This window comes from Ischnura elegans, chromosome 3, assembly GCF_921293095.1.
Source record: "Ischnura elegans chromosome 3, ioIscEleg1.1, whole genome shotgun sequence".
Classification (NCBI taxonomy): Eukaryota; Metazoa; Arthropoda; class Insecta; order Odonata; family Coenagrionidae; genus Ischnura; species Ischnura elegans.
The window spans coordinates 59388638-59409797 of NC_060248.1; the positions used below are offsets into that span (position 1 = coordinate 59388638).

General features: G+C 38.0%; 1 protein-coding gene across 1 annotated transcript in view; it reads right to left on the bottom strand.

The window, feature by feature from the left end:
• LOC124155870 overlaps positions 1 to 20772 on the bottom strand; it is a 68766-nt gene extending 47994 nt beyond the window's left edge. Inside the window, exon 1 of the mRNA XM_046530027.1 lies at positions 20433 to 20772. The gene's annotated coding sequence lies outside the window, so the exon portion shown is untranslated. The remainder of the gene's footprint in view (positions 1 to 20432) is intronic.
• Between the last annotated feature and the right edge of the window lie 388 nt (positions 20773 to 21160).

Below are 21160 nucleotides of genomic sequence, written 5' to 3' on the forward strand. Positions count from 1 at the left end.
TGTTCTTATTTCGGGCTAATATTTTTAATTAAGTTCCAAGAACCCTTAGTTATTTAGTTAGTTTGCTTTTTAGCTAAGTAGTTTTTTGAATTGATTTGCGTATAAGTACTGAGCAAGGCCGAGAAAATGTTTGGGGAGGAGGTTATGCAGTGGGGGGTATATAGCAGGGTGAGTAGTTAATTTAGAGGTGGTTCACTTCACACAGTACCAATACGAGGTGTCCGAAAAGTATCAGACCTGCGTTTATATCTCCGCGTGAGTGCTATCCTTCGTTATCGTGGCCGTGGCATCCTTCGAAGTAGTCCCACTTGATTGAACCACGCATTCCCAGCGGTTCTTCCTAGAGGTCTACATAGAGGAGGCCCAATTCCATCCCATAAAAGCCTTATTTCTATTGCCGCTTCGGTCGAACTTTAATCAGTTTTCAAAAATGTCCGCAGCGCGATGATGAGTGCGATGCGATCCACTTTTTTTCTTCCAATATTTGGTTTTATTATGTTCGTAATTGCGAGGAATAGCGTTGAAAAGTTATGGATTTGATAGATCACATAATCATGAACATAAATTTAGGTTAAAACCGTCAATTATACCTTATTTCCCCGTGAAAATTGGATCAATTTGTCCGTCTCGACACGAGTGGCGACTTTTTAAACTCATTTAAATGCGCGGTGGGTGACAACACATTTAAAGGCCGACTTGGAGTACCCTTTATCCTGCCGTCGTGGGTTCTTCCATATCTGAAAGCAGTCCTCGAACAAAGTCTTTGGAATGGACTTGAGCTACCGCGTCGCATCACTCTGAATGGTCTTGATGTTGTCAAACTGCTTTCCTTTGAGCGCCATTTTCAATTTATAAAACATAAAAAAGTCGCAGGAAGCTATATCGGGACCATACATAGGCTGGCGAAGCTGTACAATCTTGTGTTTCCCCAAAAATTGCGGCACAAGGTGCGATGGATGCGCTAGCGCGTTACCGTGGTGAAGAAGCCAGTCACCGCTTGACCAGAAAGGCGGTCGTTTTCTATACGCGGCAAAATGCAATCTTTACAGAAATTCAACTTAATATTCGCTGTTGATTGTCTGACATCTTGGAGCAAATTCGCAATGCATAACACCCTCACAATTGTAAAAATAACCAGCATTGACTTGACATGGCGTCCTCGGCCATGTCAAGGTCGGCCAGAACGAGGGTCACTGCCAACAGATGTTCGACCATTTTTAAACCACCTTTACCTCTTTACCTACCTTTACCTCTGTGTTATGTCCATACCTTTAACCCCAAAGACCTTCTGTATCATTTTAATCGTCTCCGTACAACTCTTACCGAGACTGAAGCAAAAATTTATGCAAATTCGTTGATCTGTTCTTTCTGCCATTTTCAACAGTAAACAAATGCGACGAACAGAAAAAAACACGTTGGACATAAACACACGCTGCGCACGGCTCATGCCGTCCAACCGATAACTAAGGCATTCAGGGAGGTCTTGAGGGACTACTGGTTACGCTTTTACCTCTTATAGGCAAATCGAGCGCTCTGGGGCGAAGATATAAACGCAGGTCGGATACTTTTCAGACACACCTCGGATAATCTAAGCTTTTGGTGGTGATTTTATCCCCCACACCCTTCCCTCCCGCTACGGCCTTGGCATCGGACGATATTCATCACAGGCGCTTTCTAGGCAGTGTTAAGTATCAGCATATTGATGCGAAGCCATTTCCAGCATCTAAGAGTATCCACTAACATTAAATTTTGAAAGCACTGATATGGGTTCACAGTAAAAATTAGAAACACATAGTTATTCATATGAATTTAAATAAAAAAATTTAAAAATATTTTTTTTCACTATTTTTTCTACGCTATTTCTTTTTTTCCTAAAAAGCTCGTCATTAAAGCTTATCTCCTTGCTTATTTAATTATCTTTTTTGTTTACATGTTTGATAATCCTTTGAAGGAGAAACTCATTGGTTGCATTGTCTAAAATTGGCAGAAATATCGCGAGACATTTTGTTTCAAATCATCATCAACATGCTTCGTCCTCCATAGGTTTTCTCTGAACCTGCCCGGTAAGTTTCATAGATTTCTCTCAATCCTCTTGATTACATTTACCTGCATCGGAGGCGTTGGTGAAAGAGCCACGCTTGCTGACCTAAAGGTCGCGCGTCCGTTTCCCGCCTGAGTGATTTTTTCAATTGCCTGTGTAAGGATGTTTGTGATGGTTCAGAGGAGTAAATGTTAGAGGGACTCACAGCCCTGAGGACGATGGCCGAGTCGGGCATCGGAACGTCGGCAGTTGCAGTTCCTGACCCGGTGGCGATCCCGAGAACTCTTCACTAACAATAAGTCTGTTCGCCGGGAAAGCACGAAATCTTTCTTAGAGGGACTTACTTTCCTGATTATTTCAATTTAAAAGAGTAAGATATGAATATCTTTCAAATAACTTTTACCTGAACATTCCATAGCTTAATTTGATCCTCATCTTTTCAGATAGGCAACATTACCAATAGGACCACCCCGATTTCCTTAACATCACCTATTACTGTTCTCTTCTAAGTCTTCCAGTGATAACCCCGTTTTCTTCTTCCTCGTTGGTTCCAACAGAGATTAAGACTTTGGTCCGCTCTTCTGATTTAAGGTGGTACTCGTAGAGAGCATGAAATATCCATTTCTATCCTCAAAAATTTTCTCCCTGCATTATCTCCACTTTCCCTTGTAGGCGGTACTTATCTCGGGAGGAAAAATTGTTCTCTGTCCCACCAAAAAAGAAATAAGTGTCATTTTCTAGATAATTTTGTAGCATATATTTCATCTCGTTATCTACCGACAATTATTGGAAAGGTTGGGCTCTCCACGTTTTTAATATATTTTTTCCGTCTTTTATTGAGCCACGAAAAGCCCTTTCCCATATCTCTTTTCCAAGTTTCTGTGACTCTCAAGCCTTCGAGTTTCCTATATATCCTAATCATAGCTTGGGCGCGTTATTTTTACCAGTCTTCTAGTGGTTTTCCTCTCCTACTCTCCTACTCTTGTTAATTCTCTATATTTTTGGTCCAACTTTTCTTCACCTTTCCTTATTTTTACGTCCATTCCATTAGCATTTTTTGCACTTTTTGGCACAATGTTATCTTCTATGTGTATTATTTTTATTATCATTTGATTTATTATTTTGTATAGTTTTGATTTTCTGTATTATATTACAGTTTATAACTTTGAATTTTTTTCATTTTCTGCTGCTTCCTTTTAAAACAATAATTTATTAATGTAACTTTTCTTCGCCTTTCCTTTTATTCGACCATTCCATTTGCCCTTTTTCGCTCTTTTTGGCACAATGTTACCTTCTACCTGCATCATTTTTATTATGATTTGATTTATTATTTTGTATAGTTTTGATTTTCTGTATTATATTATAGTTTATAACTTTATATTGTTTTTATTTTATGCTGCTTCCCTTTAAAACTTTAATGTGCACGACCTCCAATTCTCTGTTTATCCCTTTTGGCCATATCCTACGCCTCTGCTCCGTAAAAGAGTATGCTTTTAACGACTATTTGCAATTTTTTTCCTACATATTCCTCTCCACTATAATATGGGTACTAATTATTTAATTTACCTCTGGTTTTGACTGATTTACTGTCTCATTTTCGCTGGTTCCTTCTATTCTAATCGTTGCACCTAAGTATTCATACTCACGGCTGACTTCGGTGAGATATACTTGTATCTCCAACTTAGTTTTATTTTAATTTATTACCATATATATTTTTACATGAAATTCACTTTCAGACCCGCCTTCTCATATTTTTCTATATTAGCCATTATCTTATGTTCCGCATCGCATTAACTTTTGCCATCATAATTAGATATTAAGCAAAACCTACTACATGTAATGAGTCTTTGTAAATATTTATTTCCATTTCAGCACATTTGTTTCTCCAACATTTCCAAGCCTCGAATATCATCATAATTACTTCACACATTCCGAAAACATACGTTGCTAAAACCGCGTAGATATTGAAAAATCAAAATATAGGTGAAGATAAACCGTCATTTACACGCAATTAACCACTGGCACAATAATTAATCTCCGAAGAAATGAGTTTTCCTAGCTTAACTCCCGACGATATACCAAGTACTAATAAAGAACGCACAACGGCAATCAGTTCGAAAGAAAACAAATTCAGCCTTAAAGCTACCCCATGATGGAACGAGCCAACTTTTATCCCAAAAAGAGGTCATCACTCATGAACATTTTAAGTTCTTCCCGACCGTAATCGACAATCCAGCCACAGCGAAGATGAGCACTTCGCCGAATTCAAATTTCTCATCAATTAAAATTCTGTGGCCTAATTAGTTCAACTCCCTATTGAAGCCTGACTTTATTCAGCATGAAATTATCACTTTATTTTCCCCGAACTTTCCTTGAGGTTTGGCTCGTGCATCGAGCTTAACGAAAACGCAATCCCATGCTTTGTGCAACATGGTCGTTACTCTCTCAAAACTACGGCTCTAGGTAGGCAGCATGCTGGGACATTACTTTCACTCCTTTAGGTCCTTCACGCACCATTCTCCACGGGAAGGAACGACAGAAGACAAGTTTTCCACCATTGCCGTGTAGTAAGTGGGTCGCCTTTGCAATCGAACATGTTGGTGCATATGGGTGCAGAACTGGTAAAGCGGAAATCTTTAAGTTCCATCGATATTCATATAACAAATTTAAATGTTACGGCAATCTCTTAGTATTAGCTCGTTAATTATCTTATTAAAACCATATAGAGCTGGGTGGGATTCCAAGAGGACAAATTGAAGTTTGAGGAGGAAGGAGGGATAGTTTCTGAAGGAGCTAGGTTCGCGACTTCGCTATTCAAAACTTTTATTTTTTTTTCGTATTTTATTGAAAAGATTTTTGTCGTCATAGTCACCATTGATCGGGGCTACTAATTAAATTGACGGTACACAGTTACATGATGACATGGAAACAAACAAATGACGAACAAATATCATTCCTTGTGTTGTTAGCCCCCTCTCTCTCGCTAAACCCGTGATGTATTTCTCAAATTGAGGTTGTTTTATGCATTGAATGGGAAATGAGAGTTGTATTCAGGAGAATAGCATAAGAGTACAACCTACTATGTGTCAATTATGAGGAAAAAAGTTGTATTGAGTTTATTTTAATGCCCCACCATGAACCAGGGAAGCGCAAATGAATATTCCAGAACTTGATGTGAAACTCGATGGGCGGTTGTGAACAAAATAATATTTTTTGTAGAAAATAAAAAAAGCGTTCTTTCATCATTCATTTACACCTTTACCAGGTAGTAAGAAGTCTGCTAGGACTCAAAAATAACTAGGAATTCAATACAAATACTTGTCTATCTAATATCTTGCTAATATAATAATAAAAACTTGAAAAAAGCCGTGACTTGCTTCGATAGAGGGTTAACGATTCACCTGGTTAAAGCAATGGAGCCGGAATTTCGACGGTACTTCACAGCAATAGCTTCACTGGTTTGACATAGCAATAAATTCACTGGTAACGGTCAACTTCTTCCGTAATTCTGATATTTCAACTGATTTAGATGCTCTGACAGGGATACTACATAAATGATGTCTCGTAAAGATCTGACGTTTTTCCGTTTTCACGAAGTCACGAATTCGTTGTTTTCTATCACGAATTATTATTTATACATACATAATATATATACATTGACCCATGAAAGAATGAAAAGTGACTGGAATCTATTATTTTAATTGTTTTCTATATTCCATCCCTCAATTAAGGAACTCTCGTATTTCTGAAAATTATAATTTTTTTACCAATGATATTATTTTATTTATCAAAAACTATGAATGAGTTATCTATTACCAAATAAAAAGTCATATTCTTGATAAAATAATGAGCGAATTTAGCAAATGCTAAATGTTCACATAGCCAGAAGATATATTATGAGCAGAAAACTTCATGGCTGCATCTTCAATAGTTTTGGATGAATGCATGGGTGTATCCAGCGGGGGGCAAAAGGGGGCATCTGCCCCCCTAGAAGCATAAGTAGATTTAGTTCAAAACGAAAGTTTTGAACTAATTTTCTTTGATTCAAAGGAAAGCGATAATACTAAAAATGATATAATTAAAATAAAATATTTTTTCCGAGCATATTATTTTCAAAACTAATAAAGCGACGCAATAATTTTCTGAAAATTTTGGTCTTTTCTGTGTTACAACTTGAACAACCACGACTTGCCCCCTTCTAGTTTTGATCCAGGGTACGCCCTCGGATGTATGTTGAAGAGTAGTTGAATGATTTAGTCAGGGCACGCTGCTTGATACGAGAGAAAAATGGCAGAATAGAAGTCGAAGGTTGTTATTGGCGCATGGAGTGTACTGGTAGTGGTGGTGCTTGCGTTCAATGCATCTATTTCCCTCTCTCTTCCAAGCATCAATATTTGGAAAAATTTCATCAGAGCACCGTTTATTTCTAGAAAAAAATGCCATTAGTGTACTAGTAGCAGTTTCTTCATCGAGTCTATGAATTTATTTTCATTTTAAGGTGCACTCACGTGAGATGCATCGATGTAGAATTTAACAAATAATGTAAATTTGAAATTGCATTGAATCAATTTTCAGAGCTATTTACGAATTATTGCGTAAGGGAAAATTACCACCATATTACTAATTAAACGATTTGATGAAAAAGGTCGCATAGAAGTCACTACTTTCAATTACAATTCACTCTATTGATCGCAGGCAATAATGAGCAAAAATAATAGCTTAAAAAATGTTGTCAATCAGTTGAAGATCATCAAAGCCCAAATAAGGCCTGCTCTTCGCAAGTTACGAACTCGTGTTGGAGATGGATGAGGTCAAATGCACCACCATGAATGCATAAACATGCTAAAGAGCTGGCAGTCGGTGGACTGCTGTGAGTAGGGTACGGAATAGTTCTCTTGAAGAGGAGAAATAAAATAGCCATCTTCTCTTCTTTCCAAGAAGCAAAACATGGCATTAACACTATGATGGGTAATATTTTCTTCTGACCTTTCGTTCAGCTCAGTTATTGCATGGAAATCCCATAAGAGAATACCGTCTTAGAACCGCAATATATTTTCAGGCTCGAATTAAATGATTGAATAAGAGACATATTTTTGGTTACGCATATGAATTCGATTATCAACTAAAAAATAAAGCACTTTCATGATTTCTCAGGAAGTCAAATTTCTCACAGTGAGCTGCAATTTTTGGCACGATTCTTCATAACTTGCATCGTCTGTTTGTCCGTTCCGTTGACGGAATCTGGTAATTGGCTAACCCAATTGCCGTCGTCGTCACGACTTGAATTTTTTGTACACTACCTTCCTTCTGATAAAAATTTAATATTTCATGATCAGATATTTGATTTTTCCATTTGCTCTACATACTTAAACAAATTTCCATACGAAAAAATATTTTTAAATTTTCTCAATATATGGTAATAAATATAATGTTTCGGGAAAAATTTCGTTAAGAACTCTGATTTAATAGGTTTCGTGAAACACCCTTGAAATGTAGAAAATAAAAATGAAATAAAAAAGATTAAAAACCGTGTAAAATGCCCTTAAAAGTGGAATGAATAAGCTTTCCATAACTCGGAGAACGAAGTGTGGGTTATTAATATTTTTAAAAATATTATTTAAAATATTAATGAAATATTTTCATTCTGTGTTATTTCTTTTGCATTCTCGTACAGGTTAACGGCTAATGACCTAACACATCCCGGCGCAAGCCTATCGAGACGGATTGCGGGGCAATTTGTAGATATGTGTTCGAGATGTAGGTGTAGACATCAGTAAAGATTATAGTGCTGCCAGATAGAGGATGGAAACATCCTACGGCAGGGCCGGAACTAGAAATTTTGTCAGGGGGTGGAACGAAGATTAGTTTGCCGCCCCCACTCCCCTTTTCGCGCTATATCCTCTCTCCCCCACCAATAAAATATAATACATACATACGCAACCTTTTTTTATGTTGAAATTATGCACCGTACGATTGCTATTAAGAATTTTTACAAATATTATTAATTAATAATTTCTAAATTAATAATACGAGGGTCTTTCAATAAGTAATGCCCCACATTTTTTTTAACAGCCAATGATATACATAGATCAATCTCCTAATCGTTGATTCAAAATTGATGCTTGTTCTCTGCGCTGATGAAGTTTGACACCGTTCTAGCAAATAGCAGAACCGTAGTACATCGTCAAAATGGCGTCTACGTACGACTCACGTTAAAAGCAGCGTGCTGTTATTGAACTTCACTGTACAGAAAAAGAAACCGTGGTGAACATCCATAAACGTTTGTGTGCAGTGTATGGCAACGCTGCAGTTGGTAGGAGTGAAGATGGGCGATGGGTAAAGAATGTTACAGCCTCAGGAGATGCAGAAAAAGAACTCCATGATCAGCCACTCTCGGCATGGCAACGCCTACAAGAGAAGAGCTTTTACCACCAGGAATACATGCTCTCCCAAAATGTTGGCGCCTTAGAACGTAATGGGTACCACGTAGAAAAATAGGGCACAGACAAGACATGTTGATGCATATTGTCACCAAATTCTGACTCTTTACAATAAATATATTCTGAGAAAAAAATAAGGGGCATTACTTATTGAACGACCCTCGTAATTACGAAATAATATATTTAGATAAATTGAATACTTAAATTTTTTAATAAACTTTTGAAATGTTTCACCTCCAGAAATCTGCCGCCCGTGGCACGAGCCCCCCTTTCCCCGCCGTAGTTCCAGGCCTTAGGGGCGCAGCTAGGAATTAAAGCTAAGGGGGGGGGGGTTTAAGGTGCAACTAATATCGGGGTGAGCGGCGGAATGGAATACCCACCAGGATAAGCGGCAGGTGCGAAATAAATAAATTGCGGAATTTTAAAATAAATGGTTCAAAATGGTGAGTTTTACGGCTTTCTGAGGGATATTTTATTAATCCTTACACTATTCTATTAGTAATATCAATCCAATTAAGTAAAATGGATTAAACTTAAAAATTTCTCTGAGCTCTGGGGGGGGGGGGGTTTATCACCCAAAATCCCCCCCTCGCTGCGCCACTGCCAGGCCTGTCCTGCGGATTCAAAGCAGTGCTAAAGCATTGCACAAACATGTACTCACTAGATTTCTTTCGTTTGTAGCTGTGAGGAAAAGAAGGAAGTAAGGAGGGATTGGGCGTGGACGTGAGTGATCGACAGGACGATACGAAAATAAATTTTTCGAGGCGAGACTCGAAAGACATCGTTGTGGGGGAAAGGGAACGCAATGTGCGAGCATCAGTGATCGAGAGAGAAGGAGAGGGATGTTACAAAACCCAGAAGTGAGGACGAGTGAATGTTCCACGACGGAGAAATTCGCGTCCCCGGATATCGCTTTCATTTGAAGAAGCGTGCGTCTGCATGACTCGTCGCCCGCGAAGATGAGCCCCGCTGGAGAAGATGCTGACCCCCTGCGGAGAAAGGAGGTTGCCAAACACTGCAACGCCCCCTCGTTGCAACCAAATTCTGTGCCCCGCCGGCACGCCGACAGAGTGCCACGTTGAATTGGACTATGGATAGGTCTGCGTGCTTTTGACACCGAATTTTAGTTCTAGACCCGTCGCCCTTGACAAGTCTACTGAATAAAATCGTTAATTTTGAAAAAAATGGTAAATACCCTCCTGGTCGATCATCGAAAGCAAGAGTTTGTAGTTTATGTGATATTTTTAAAGAATTCGTACTGGTGTAACTTCCTGGAATGCTCTAACGTAACATAACATTGAAATCATAGAAGTGACTTTGTATTTCCACAGTTTTATCCAAAGATAGTTCTCCCTAGAGCACTTTTAATATTGAGTGGTACCTGAGAATACTTTATATCAGTGAAAATAGAACCAAGAAGTAAATAATCGTGTAAATATATATTAATACTTATGATTTCATTATCATTCCATTAAGTAAAACTTGAAATCAAGCATTATGCATATTATTACAATAAACACATTCTGTACCCAAAAATAGTTCAATTGAATCGACCTGATAACTGGCAAATAACCAGAAAAGGCACTGTTTGCTGCAATCCGGGTTGGCACTCATTGAATTTGCGCGATTTTTTTTTCGATATGAGCACCATCATCAAGTGACCTATACATAATTGGTTACTGTCGCGTAAAAATAAAAGTTTTAAGAAATTTTTAAGCAAGACGTACATACACATTCCGTTAATTATTTGCCGTCGTTTCAGAAGGTTTGACACGTCAGTCCCACAAATTTTGACAACTTGGCTTTAAAAGTACTAGGAAAATATCTACAAAAATTCTTAATTGGAGCGGAATATATTGATATGTAAGAAAATATTCATTTTTGTACTTGTTATATCCTAGTTCTGGGTTTTTATCCCGCCCGAATCAATTTCGACCCCGAGTTTTTTTTGCACTCACGAGAGCTTGCCAAGGTTTTGTACTGCCGCGCAGCAATGGTAAAGAATCTAAAATGAAAAATATTTGGAAATTCAATTTCATATTTTTCTAACGGAAACAGTTCACGGAAAAACAAGAAACAAAGTTTCCTTCAATACCTGAACGCGGGACTATGATAAAGGAACGTAAGCCTAAGGTTTGATTAAATATATATTTTGCTTGCATCTGTAAACTAAAACTGACGAGACTTATTTGAGCGACGGAAAAAACTGACGAAATAGAGAAAGTACATGTGGTGAGAGAAGTAGGTGCGATTCACACTAAAGAAAAACCTTAAACGAGGCAAGTCGTGACAAAAATTTGTGAAAAAAGCGTTAGGGAAGCGATAAAAAGACTGAAGTCTGTAAACACGTAGAATATAATTTGTGAAAGATTTGTTTGACAGCGTCAATAGGTTGACTGCCTAGTATATCGAAGAAGAAAGCGGCCTATACGGGGATAATCTCGTACCAGCGAATTTTGACCACGAAATAGAGAGAGTTCAGGAAAGGACACCAGGACAAGGAAAGTAGTTGAAAAGGACATCCTTTCAGAGCTGTCAAATAATTCAGGAAATGATTGAGGGAGAAGGCTTTTCCAGTCTGTTCGTAGGATTCACGAAGAGAGAATATGATCGGAGGAATTCGTGAAAATGTATTTCTTAAGATTCTGTAATAAAAATGGAAGTGGTGAAATATACAGGTAATATCGCTAAAAGTTCAATGTCATACGAGATCATGTCTCGTATTCACCACACGAACAATGGGAAATTCATTGGACGTCGAGACTGCAACGAAATTGAGGAATTAATCTCGTCGTCTCTCCTCAACCTCCATTGAACAATCAACTTGTAGGAAATGGCCTATCCAAGTCAACGATATGTCCAAATTCAGAAAAAGGCAGGTAAGTAATTGGAGATTCGATGAAAATGGTGAGGATAATTGCCGTAAGGAAGTCAAGGTCCAATAAGTTCATATTTTCAGTATATTTTAGACAAATTGAGCAAACACGAAAATTTCATCGAAGTATGTTTTAGAATAAAAGTAGATGGATATAATTTAAGATTCATTCGTAGCGCGTGCATTTCACAGAAAGATTTGGCTAGGTAGATACTTATTTGTCGGGGAGTGAAACAAATCCCATTATTACTAAGATATTCATGCCAACTTGGTTTTCCTGGAAATGGACTTCTTCTCCGGGTACCATTCTTCCTGAGCAACCCGGGTGGCCGGCTAGTAACTAATCAAATCAACTTTTTCTGGGGAGATATCATGGAACTGCATATCGAATGATAAACCAAATATCATACTGCCCAATAATTTCTTTCAAAAGCTCACGATTTATACAAAAGCTTTGTTTCGATTGCCTTCCAATCATCATCCGGTGCTAATACTTACAATTATCATCAGGCACCAATCCCTGATGATATTTGCAAGGCAATCGAAACATGCATAGTAAGTTGTTAGATAATAAAACTAGTGGGCAGTACGGTATATTTGTTTCTCATTTAATCATTACTGATGTCTAAACCTACATCTCAAGCACATCTATGAACTATCTCGCCAGCCGCCTCAGTAGGCTTGGGAAGAGTTAGATTTATGGATACGATCATAACAATATGGGTAGATACATATTGAAGTCTGTAATGACCTTTTGTAGAGCAACAAGATATGAGCTTATAATAATCATTTTGAAAGGTAATCCGCCGGTTACGACAGTTTTTTGCTGAACACCCCGCATTGTCTCCATTCACTAATAAGACTTCCCATTTTGATTCACAATAAGGCCTATTCGTTTTCAGTAGCTATAAATCCTATTCTCATTCTCTTACCAAGTATTTTTCCTTATGACGGTTTTCATCTTCCCGTCCCCGCTTAATAATCGCTGCTTCTAGACCATGTCTCTCCTCCATTTCACCTCCAAAAGTTTCGTCACCTCACCCACCGTATCCATAGCAATTCTTTACATTTCCGTCCAGTTCACCTTCTCTTAGAGAATAACTCTTCCTTGCGTTCATCTCGAACGCATCCGGTCTTTTACATGAATTGCTATGAGAAAATATTCCCCTGGACCGGGAATCGAACCACAGACCTTTGGATTTCCAGGCCACAATCGCCATAGTAATCCAAAACCCTGGATAGCGTAGTGTTCTACGCAGTGTCCCGGAAGACCAAAGGTTCGTGGTTTGATTCCCAGTCTAGGGGAATTTCTTTTCTTTGCAACTAATGCATATTTCACCGCCGTTCACGCGGCAGGCTTCGAAATATTACGCATCCGGTCTTTTCCCGTCGTCTTCCATCGGCAACCACATTCTGAACCGTAGAGCGCTGAACTTTAGGTCAGTCAGTACACAAGCCTTTACTTTTAACTATCCCCCATCATCTATTTCCTATTCATGAACGTTTCCTTTGCTGACGCAATTGTTTTCCTGATATCCTTAACGCAGAGTCCGTTTTTCTCAATGAAGCTGCCCCAATAGTTCGAAAGAGATATCGTCGTAGATGAGTATAATCTCGGACTGGGGAATTTTGACTACGTAATAGAGAGAGCTCTAAAGGACACGAGGGCAGCAAGGAAAGAAGTTTGGGAGGACATCTCTTCGGAGCTGCCAAATAATTCAGGAAATGATCGAGGGAGAAGGATTTTCCAATCTGTTCTTCGGATACACGATGAGAGAATATGACCAAAGCAATTGGGGTAACTTAATTTATTAAAATTCTGCAAAACATATCGAAGTGGTGGAATAAACAGTCACCTAAATACCATGAAAATCGCAAGAAGTTATTTTTCTAGGCAGAGATGGGTTGAGTGATACACGAAAATATCGTTCTGTCCACTTAATTTAAATTTTAAAAACTTCGACTCCATATGTTTCGATTGGCTTGAAATCAACGCCAGGTACTACCTTTAGTAGAAGTTTGTGAAGTTAAAATTACGTGGACAGCACGATATCTTTGTATGTCATTCGTCTATCTTTTGTTTGGTGACCGTTAAAAGACATCAACCCTTTCAAGACCGAACTAACTTACCCACCGATTTTGATTATTTTTTGCGTAACCTATTTATTTTACAACTAATTAAGAGATATTATGAAAGAAAACCCGAACAAAAATTTTTAAATGCGTTTTCAAGCATTTTCTCAATTTATAACATGCCACAAAATTTTTCTATTGCTTAAAAAATAAATATACACTTGAGGAAAAAGAATGTAATGTGAGGAAAGTTTAAGAATGTAATGTGAGGGGATGAGAAGACAAAAGGTACTAGTGATATATTTCTCAACATAGTTAGGTAAACTTAATTGTTAGAAGTAATACACAAAAATTGGGTTCCCAAGGATACAAGTGAGTCTCTTTTATTTGCTGACATCGCATCGAGTGGAAAATCAAGTGCACCACTAAAATTGTTCTCGTTTGTTATCTATTGCTAATTTCTGTACCAAACTCTATTTAGAAAAAAGAAATCACTTGTACCCCTTGGCTTCTAACCCTCTCATACAACATGCAACAGAGAATAAATAGTACCTTATTTTGAATAAATTAGCATTTGTTACAGGAGAGCAAGTGTACGGAAGATATCGAATAAACCGAATACTAACTACAGAGGTGATGAAAATAACCAATTGTGAAATGACATAATTAACGAACAACATATGCAAAAGTCATGCGATTCACTTAAAAAATACTTCCAACTTTATTTACGTAACAAAAGCTATAAAAGTAATCACAGGTACGAAATATAATCGTCATGAATTTTTATAAATGTGTTCCCTGATGGGAACATTGGACTTTAAACGGTTAAATAGGAAATACCAGGTGTATTCACTGGTCTTGCCCACCTCAAATTCAAACAGTGCGATTTTTCCGGTAATCGTAGCTTCCTAGAAGGAGGAAATTTCCCAAGAGAATGAAAGTGGCCACCCAACGCTATGAGAGATTCACACGCCGAGCGAAATCTTCCCTTGCCTAGAACACCTAACTTACGACTGACTCACGCTTAAATCAGGTTGCGCCGGAAGTAGTCGCCTCTGAAATGTAATTTTCGGGTATGGTTGATTGCTGGCTGTTGAGAAAGTAAATGTCATTCTCCGATAAGGGAAAATAGTATATTTGAAAGAATTCAATTAGAATTTTAATGAAGACTAGTTTGGTCTGTATAAATCTTGGAGTAATATTATCAAATGTACTCTATTTCAATTTTTTAATGAGGAAATGCTCCCGAGTAAAATATGAAAAAGTGAGCCATCCCTAATAACTACAGTTTAGATCATATGAACACAGAAAATAATTTTTTTTTTAATAACACGAAGATGGCAATATTACACAAGTTTATTGTCCGTACAACGCGTTTCGACCGTTAGGTCATTATCAAGTACAATAATAATACAATAATGACCTAACGGTCGAAACGCGTTGTACGGACAATAAACTTGTGGAATATTGCCATCTTCGTGTTATTTAAAAAAAAAACTTAGAATGTCATTCCACTACATAACGCCTGCTTCTGTTACTTTTATACAGAAAATAATATTGAGAGAATACTAATGCATTAGCCAATTAAACGTTTGAGTGCTTCAATAATTTTTAGAGTCAAAGCAATGGCGAGTGAGAGCTATTAAAAGCTAGAAGAATTCGTTTTAGTTACGGGAGAAATATACTGCGATGGAAATATCGATAACAGCCTATTCAGAATCATCAAAAAATTATCACACTGAACTTCATGGGCTATATTATGCAACCACGCATTACACTACGGCAATGCTATACAGTGACGTCGGACGACGATCGTCGTCAACTTTGAAATTACAATTTTCCATTAAAAATTTTTTTTTCGCAACTTCCAATGAATAATCTATACATAATGAGACAAAAATCATCTAAAACCAAAGGCTTAAAATTCAGTCACCGGCAAAACTTAAAAAATTACCGCCGCGTTGAAAGTGTTTAAGTATAATAAAAATTGGGTCAAACGTATTAATTTACCAATGAGCCAACAATTGTAGATAGCATAAGTGCTGCAGATGAATGCAAATTAATGAACATTATAATAGAGCTTAAAATAACGATAATAATAATCATTTAAAATTCAATTATTAGTCCATACAAAAGAATAGTTTTACCAAGGATAATCGTTCATTCATAACAGACCTGATGATTCGTTGCATCAACAAATATTTTTTTAATGATCCGAATAAAGGCAAGAAATGTCACGGTATGATTTTGAGAAAACAATTTAGTATTGATTATCTTTTTAGATAACCTAGCAAGTCCATTTCTATGCTGTGCCTATATTCTAGGCGGTTGGAATGGGGAAGATCTCCAATGATACGTCCTGTTCACCTAATCCTGTCATCGACTTGCGTGGTTTACCTATAAAGTAGCATCTTTTATTTAGCAAATAACTTATTTTATTCCAGTGAAAACTGTTGAGCCCAGAGTAATATAAAAAGCCCTTTCACTAAATATTCATAAGTTATGCCAATCTCCAATTATCTCCCGGTGACCTCCACCCACATATATCCAACGTACTTTCAAGCTGATCAATTATCGGTGACATGAGAATGAACTACTTTCGGACTCATTAAGTGAAACTGGAGTGAAAGAGTGTATTCTTAACCGCCAATTTTTTTAGGAACTGAAGCCTCCCACCTATCTACCAAACAGATAAAATTGTTCCACTGCCCTAGGTTCAGGGGATACAAAAACATCGTTGGGAATTACCATACAGTTACAGCTACATATGTATCATTAATGTTAGCTAGGTGATCACCTTAGCGTGCCAAGAATTTCCGTTCCGTATGAAGACGAATAGAAGCTCTCAAGATTGTTCAAATCAATACGGAATAACACTCAAATAAAATCTTTTAGACATAGGTATATGTTTTAATAGAATGAATAACCAGTGGGTTATACCAAGGGTATTCAACATGCGACCCCCGGGCCGCATAGTCCGCCGGCTAATTTCTTGCGGCGCCTAGAGGCTAAAGAAAATATTTTATCGCGAACCAAATATCGATACTCCAGTCAAAAATATAAAAAATGTCAAAAATTGTATTGATAGATTTAGCTTTTCAAAATATAAAGGTTATTGCACTTCGAAATTATGTTTTTCAAATATATTTTCCGTATGTGATGGTAAAGTTACATGGAGCATTTTGGCCCTCCGCACGATGTGAAATCGATTTTTGGCCCTTGCATTAAAAAAGTTTGAAGACCCCTGGATTATACCGTTTTCCAATCATATCACAATAAATAATCACAATAAATTGAAAAACAAATGCTTATGAATGAATTTAATGTAATATAGAAAAATGACTAACAGAATGCCAGACAATTATTCATCAGGATGAGGAAATGTCATCGAATGTATGAGTATATGTACTACATTTGACTTCGTCACTTTGAAAGGGCGGTTTTCTCATCTTGCTAATCAAAACGGGCAACAAAGATACGAGTATTTAGCATAATCACGGATCTGGCCTTTCTTGCAGGAAGAATGACAGGAGTTTTACCTGATTTGTCTCAATTTTATTCGATTACAAAGAAAACGGAGTCGCCGATGGTAATTATTATCAAGCATCGCCATTTGTATTGAATAAACAGGGAGCACATGGGGTCCGGTGTAGAAAGACTTAAACCGTGGGTTTAATATTATACAAAACTGCTACGAGCGAACGGAAAAGGTCACACAGCTTTTACACGAATTAGGCTGGGAGCCCTTCGGCACTAGGAAGCTATGTACCAGACTTAGATGGCTGAAGCAATTAAGCAGAAAAGAATAGATATCTTTAGTACGACACGGCGAACAATAAGAAATAGGGATGAGTCGATTCCACAATTTCTCGATTCCGATTTCGATTCTTTCAAATCGATTCCGATTCAATCGATTCTTGCTCATGATAACAGGTGAGATATTGGTTTTTCAGTAGCATTTCCGGCATCGAAATTAAAGAATTAAATGGAAATAAATAACAAAGACAACTATATTGCCCAAAAAGTATTGTCATCATTATGAGACAACAATCCTAAGATTGGTTTGACGCAGCTCCCCATTCCTCTCTCCCATCCACTAAACCTTTTCATAGCGACGCATTTCTTCTCTTTTGCATCCTTTACAACAAAACCTATGAAACTCATTCGTAGCCGTCCCTTGCCCTTCTTCCCTTCCACCTGTTCTTCTACGATTGTCTTCATCAGGTCTCAAATTGTGGCCAACTAAATTGTCCCGTCTTTTGTTTAAGGTTTTTAAGAATCTTCTTTTTTCTCCCTTTCTTCTTATCACTTCCTCGTTACTTACATGGTCATTTCTATTTATCTTCATAATTATTCGGTAGAACCACATTTCGAATGTTTCCACTCTTGAATTCTCTGCTGTTGTCAACGCCCAAGTCTCGCATTTATTAAAAATAGCGAATTAGTATTATATTAATATATTTCTCAGCTTTAATAAAATTATAAACACTTTAACGGTTTCAGATATAAGTTGTTAATTTAATGAGGCACAGTGTACTTTGGCTAAGGTTTTCAACCCCCCCAATCCGAAGAAAATGTTTTTAATAAATGCTATGTAGACTCATATCTTTATTTTCATTTTGCTAACGGCTGAAGTCCTAACACCCCCCTTCATAAGCACATTTAGGCGGTTTGCGGGGTAGTATGTTGATGTAGATCAGAACGCATGTTCCCAGAGGTGTGGCTTCTTACGGCTAACCTTCGGTTGCAACCCCGTAGGATGTCGCACTAAACAAAGGTCAATTTGAGTTCGCTTGATTTTTTACGATGGAGACAGAGAACTCCATTGTGTGTCCCTAAGTTCGCCCACTTGCACTACCCACATTTTTTTAAGACAAAGTGAGTATTCTCCATCAATAAATTACACAAAAAATATATTTCCTTAGCTCTCTCCCATCACGACATTTTTTTCTTGGCTCTTAATAAGCTTCGCAGTACACTTCTTTGACATCTACGTACTACACCGCAAGCCCCTTAAAAAGGCGTGTGGCGTTAGGGCACCAGCCGTTTACATAAAAAAGCGAATGCAAAAACAAAATTAGGACTAACATTTATTAAAGTCCTTTATAGTTCAGGGTAAAAAAGAATTTCTATATCTATCCTTTCTGCAAACAATTGTACAAGCAATCTCAGCTTAGCGCGCAGCCTCCTAGTCTCATTTTTCGCTTAACGTCCGGGTGACGCTTTGAATTTGCTTTTGCTTTGTTTTTTATTCAGTTACTATATTACTTATAATAATTGTAATTTTATTTATTCATCTCAATTACCCCCGCAAACAGCACATTATTATGATAATAATACATATAATAACTATCTCTATAACTAACTAACTCAAAATATATTCAGTATACACGTATACAAGTATTAGCAATTTTGCTCTATGGTTCCCTATCTCTATGTAAGTATGAGATGTAACAAAATTACTCATTGCCTCCGGAGGCTCTACTCTGGGTACAGTATTATTGAAATTTTTTGCGAAAAAAAACAAAAACAAAGTATAATAAGATGGAAGCATACTGAACGCAATGTATAACTCGATTTGGAAAACTGAGTATCCTTAGCGACGGGGGAATCCCTCAAATTTAAAGGCAGGCTCGGACTCCGTTTTGGATACAGTCCATGCAATTCTTAGTTTTATAGAAGCGAGTACGTATGTTGCTCGGTATTCCCGCATAAAATATGTATCACAGCAGTTACTTACAATTTTCATATCCGAAACAATCATTCACAAAAACGGAATAATACTTCAGAGTGCGAAACCATTTGTCCCATTATTCAGTGAGCTGAAAGTAATATGGCACCTCAAAATAGCACTAACTTCAAGAAATCACTTGTTCATTATTCAAAATAAAAGTATATTTCCTTGCTGGGTGATGTTTCTCCAAATTGATTTCCAATTGCAAGTTTTCATGAGAAATGAATTCAGAAATGTATATCGGATACAGTAATACCTTGGACGGCTGAAATGTTCAATAATTCAAGCTAGCCGAGAAATTTCATTTTGAATTGACAGTAAAAGAACCTAAATACGGCCATTTATTTTTTGCTTAACAGATTTTCCTTGAAAAAACCATCGGTATTCCAAATGCATAAACTGTTTGGACTTCAAAAAATTTCCTATGCATCACCAATCCCTAATATTCCTCTTATTAATTTAATGAAAAAAAATCCTTGGAAACCATTTACAATGGATAGTTTTTAATTTACGTACGTAAGTACGCGCTTTGATACACATGGAGATCACCTGTTTCGAATTTTTTTTAAAGAAAAGTTCTTAAATATATAAAAAAAAACTCAAATATTCCTCATATTTATTCACAGAAAGAAATTGAAATAATTTCTCGGAAAACATTCATGTGGATGGTCAAAATTTACTTCTCGGCCAAAACCATCGACTATATCTCTATCGTATCGGGCTCAACTTTGTGGAAGTTCATTTTAATAATAAATAAATAAACTGTTTTTCCGCCAAATTATTTTTTAATGTTAAATAAATTGGTGGAATAAAATAATTTTTTTCATGTTGTTCTCATCGACTGTCGTCATCACCACTGAAGTTATTCCTCTTCAATATGCAACTGACAAATACTTGCTTTGCCACGGATATAGATCACTTGCCTATGAGGCTCACGAGGGGAGAATAATGTATGAGTGCACTGGTTCCACATTGGTTAGAGAGGCCTACCGAGAAATCAGAACAGGTACACGAGACCTACACATATGCCTCCGCCGGATATGAACCTGGTATATGCGTGGTCAGTGACCCAATACTAAGGCGTTGCCCACGAGGGCACTCCGGACGACGAGCGTCGTTATCGGCAGAAAATCACAAAAGAAAAGAAAATTGCATCACACCGCTCGGTCACGCACAACCAGCAGAACTACGCTACCGAACAGTCCACCAGTGCAGTAAACACTTTGCGCGCAATAATAAACAGGCGGGAATATTTTTCCATCCGCTCACCTTGAGATGATCTTCACGTCTTCCTCTTGCAGACGATAATTCCTCGCGACGAATGTTCACCGCGTCCCGCGATCTGACGGGAGTCGACGCAGGTATTCCAGGGGAACCTTCGGCCTGCCTCGCCGGTGGAGTCTTGCCAGCCAAACCTCTTGAAGGAAGTGCAGAGGTGACTAACTAGTTGGGTGGTGCCGAAATCCAAGAAGCGGTACCTCTCCTCGCGAATTCCCGGGTGATGGGGGGGTGGGATGCCGGGGTAAACTCGCGCTGGCCGAGGAAGAGTGCTGTTATAAGCGCTCTTATCTCGACCGGTGCAGGATCGAGAGTGAGGGACGCCGCGATTTGGCATTTGAAAGCAGCGCTCAGCGGTGGGGTGGCGGCGCGAACTTCGTCCTTCAGCCGCGTGCGGTACGAGGAAGAGTCAAACCGGTTCCCAGGTGTTGCTTGGCCGTCGTCGTGGTCCTCCGGTGAACCACCGTCACCGTTCCCCGTTGCCCGAGTAACCAAAGACGCCGATTTCAGTTTTCGGGACCGCTACGGAAAGGATCAATCGTGCGGGTCTCGCAACGGATTTCGCAACCTCGGAGGAAAACATTTCTCCAAGGAGAATAACATCGTGACTCGAACTAGTTGATCGTAGAAAGTGAAAAGCATTTTACGAGAGGGAAAATAAGAAAGGATGTACACGCGCCGTCCGTAAGTTTATTAGATAAGACAAAACCCAATCATTT